The following is a 4011-nucleotide window of genomic DNA, read 5'->3' as shown; positions in this document are numbered from 1 at the left end:
AGTAGTATCATAGATATTTATCATAACAAAATTATCGCAAGTGAAAAGGTTTAATTTACTTATGAGTTCAGATTGGTAAACCTACACAAAAGTAGACCAGAAGTATACATTTTTGTTTTGTCAGTTGAATGTAAGCTCAATAAAGATAGGTAGGGATTTATGTCTACTAAGCTTTTGCTGTATCCGCAGCAACTAAAAACTTACAGCACTTAGTAGACACTTGAAAAACAACTTTAAATTAACAAAAGAATAAACTTCCTAATGATGCCTCAATTATCCAAAATATTGGAGAGCAATATATTTTAATTGAGAATATATATTAATAAACATAAGGTTTTTCTCTAAAAAAAAGTTGCTGCATAGAAAATTTGTTTAATTTTAAGAAGAGTTGAGAAGAAAACATAAAATTTATTTAAGATATGCCTAAATACCAATAAAAGAAACCAATTTATAATTTTAATACATAGGCATAATTTCTAATCTTTTTTAAAAATAGTATTTCTATTATTATAGTGATACATACTTTTTGAAGCAAATGTGTAAAATAAAAGAACGTATAAACACATTTGAAAGGATCTGGCATGCCATCATCCAGGGATAACTACTGTTGAACATTCAGTGTCTCTATATGCAGTATATACTCTGTTTACATGATTACATTTCAATGAACAAATAAGACTTACACTATGTATATAGTTTTATTATATTATTTCTTCTTTTAACAGTTTATTATCAAAATTTTCTGTGCCATTAAATATTTGCAAACTCTGATTTTGGGATACATTGCATTCCATTTTTAAATATACCACAATATATCTGACTTTTATGGTTTCTAGTATTTCATTTTAAGGACTTTTGTAAATAATGCTGTACAGACATTCTTAACGTGTAAATATTTGTTCACACTTCTAATTATATCCAAGAATAAATGTGTAGATGTGGTATCCACCATTATTTTTAAGTTGAAATGACTATCAACTCACTAATAATGATATATAGATTTTAGTGTTTTATACATTTGCCTGTCTCCTTCAAATGTTCTTTTATTTGTTTTTCTTTAGTTAGTAAAACAATTACAGCTATATTGAACAAAATGGAATAATAGACATTAATAAAAGTTAAATAAAGTTAATAATTATAATTACATTATTATTATATGTTATTCTGACAACACGTTTATATTTTTTAAATAATTGTTTGTATACATTTATTTTAATCATCTTTTATTAAATTAATTTAGACCTGAATTTTGATCCACTCCCAAAGCTTACAACTATACAGGCTTGCAAAATCAAGAGTTCTTATATCTAAAATCTATGAAAAACCTGATAGCTTTCCAGATAGATGGCAGAGATTAAAATTTAAAGAGATTCTATAAGAACAAATCCATTTTTAAATTTGCATGTAAGATTCAATTGGCTATTAATATCTTAAAGTTCTTTATATTTAAAAGCAACTCTTTTATTCATTTTTTTACTCTAGCAATCATGATAAAATCAGTCAAGATTCATCTCAATAAATATTATATTCCCTACAGGCATATGAACTTTTATTTTAGAAGTATATAAGCCATATTTTTTGGCATGGCAGGAAAATTAAACCTTGTTCTGTAAAACTCATCTGATATCTAAAGTATTATTTTCTATTCCATTTGCCCGGCTTGTTACCTTTTCAATTGTGTGAAGTATTTTGAGAACTTCTCATATGCACAATTTAATATTGGCCCATTAGTCATCGACCACTGAACACTTTAATCTGATATGTACATGACTCAGTGTGAATAACTAACCCTCAAGTATGTCTGGCATAAAATGATCTTTTACAAATTTTTGCATTGGAACTATAAAGATTGAGGACATTTTGTAGCAAGGACAAAAAAGGGAAAACATAATTTTTTTGAAAATATATATGCTATAAACCTGACCAAATTCAGCTAAACAAACTATTTTAAAACAAATAGAAATAATAAAAATGGACAACCCACTTTGGGTTCCCTCCCATTGTATGGGAGCTCCGTTTCACTCTATTAAATCCTGCAGCTGCACACTCTTCTGGTCCGTGTTTATTACTGCCTGAGCTGAACTTTCGCTGGTCGTCCACCACTGCTGTTTGCCGTTGTCGCAGACCTGCCTCTGACTTCCACCCCTCCAGATCCGGCAGGGAGTCCGCTGTGTTCCCGATCCAGCAAGGTGCAAATTGCTGCTCCCCATTGGGCTAAAGGCTAGTCATTGTTCCTGCATGGCTAAGTGCCTGGATCTGTCCTAATTGAGCTGAACACTAGTTGCTGGGTTCCACGGGTCTCGTCCGTGACCCACAGCTTCTAATGGAGCTATAACACTCACCGCATGGCCCAAGGTTCCATTCCTTGGAATCTGTGAGGCCAATAACCCCAGGTCAGAGAACAAAGGCTTGCCACAATCTTGGGAGTGGCCCGCCTCATCTTGGGAGCAGCTCACTACCATGTTGAGAGCTCTAAGAACAAATACCCGCCAGTAACATCTGGTGACGCACATGGAACTTCTCCAAAGCGATGGGAAATGTTCCTCCCAAGGCAAAAAAAACGCCCCTAAGATGTATTCTGAAGAATTGGGACCAATTTGACCCTCAGACGCTAAGAAAGAAGCGACTTATATTCTTCTGCAGTACTGCCTGGCCACAATATCCTCTTCAAGGGGCAGAAACCTGGCCCCCTGAGGGAAGTATAAATTATAACACCATCTTACAGCTAGACCTCTTTTGTAGAAAGGAGGGCAAATGGAGTGAAGTGCTGTATGTGCAAACTTTCTTTTCATTAAGAGACAACTCGCAATGATGTAAAAAGTGTAATTTATGCCCTACAGGAAGCCCTCAGAGTCTACCTCCCTGCACTAGTATTCCCCCGGCTCCTTCCCCAATTAATAAGGACCCCCCTTCAATCCAAACAGTCAAAAAGAGATAGACAAAGGGGTAAACAATGAACCCAAGAGTGCCATATTCCCCAATTATGCCCCCTCCAAGTGGTGGGAGGAGGAGAATTGGGCCCAATCAGAGTGCATGTACCTTTTTCTCTGTCAGACTTAAAGCAAATTAAAATAGACCTAGGTAAATTCTCAGATAACCCTGATGGCTATAGTGATGTTTTACAAGGGCTAGGACAATCCTTTGATCTGACATGGAGAGATATAATGTTACTGCTAGATCAGACACTAACCCCAAATTAGAGGAGTGCCACCATAACTGCAGCCCAAGAGTTTGGCGATCTCTGGTATCTCAGTCAGGTCAGTGATAGGATGACAACAGAGGGAAAAGAACAATTCCCCACAGGCCAGCAGGCAGTTCCCAATGTAGACCCTCATTGGAACACAGAATCAGAACATGGAGATTGGTGCCGCAGACATTTGCTAACTTGCATACTAGAAGGACTAAAGAAAACTAGGAAGAAGCCTATTAATTATTCAGTGATGTCTACTATAATACAGGGAAAGGAAGAAAATCCTACTGCCTTTCTGGAGAGACTAAGGGAGGCACTGAGGAAGCATACCTCCCTGTCATCTAACTCTATTGAAGGCCAACTAATCTTAAAGGACAAGTTTATCACTCAGTCAGCTGTAGACATTAGAAAAAAACTTCAAAGGTCTGCCTTAGGCCTGGAGCAAAACTTAGAAACCCTATTGAACTTGGCAACTTCAGTTTTTTAAATAATAGAGATCAGGAGGATCAGGTGGAATGGAACAAAACTGGATTTATAAAAGGCCACCACTTTACTCATGGCCCTCAGGCAAGTGGACTTTGGAGGCTCTGGAAAAGGAAAAGCCTGGGCAAATCGAATGCCCAATAGGGCTTGTTTCCAGTGCGGTCTATAAGGACTCTTTAAAAAAGACTGTCTGAATAGAAATAAGCCACCCCCTCGTCCATGCCCCTTATATCAAGGGAATCACTGGAAGGCCCACTACCCCAGGAGATGAAGGTTCTCTGAGTCAGAAGCCACTAACCAGATGATCCAGTAGCAGGACTAAGGGTGCCCAGGGCAAG

At 36.6% G+C, this 4011-nt stretch overlaps 1 pseudogene; it reads left to right on the top strand.

Moving 5' to 3' along the window:
- The first annotated feature begins 2530 nt into the window (after nucleotides 1-2530).
- Nucleotides 2531-3677, top strand: LOC139356476 (uncharacterized; annotated as a pseudogene).
- Nucleotides 3678-4011: the final 334 nt, after the last annotated feature.

The sequence above is a fragment of the Macaca nemestrina genome, chromosome 10 (genome assembly GCF_043159975.1).
Source record: "Macaca nemestrina isolate mMacNem1 chromosome 10, mMacNem.hap1, whole genome shotgun sequence".
Classification (NCBI taxonomy): domain Eukaryota; kingdom Metazoa; phylum Chordata; class Mammalia; order Primates; family Cercopithecidae; genus Macaca; species Macaca nemestrina.
Note: the sequence above shows the minus strand (reverse complement) of the source record. Positions and strands in the feature narration are given on the sequence as shown.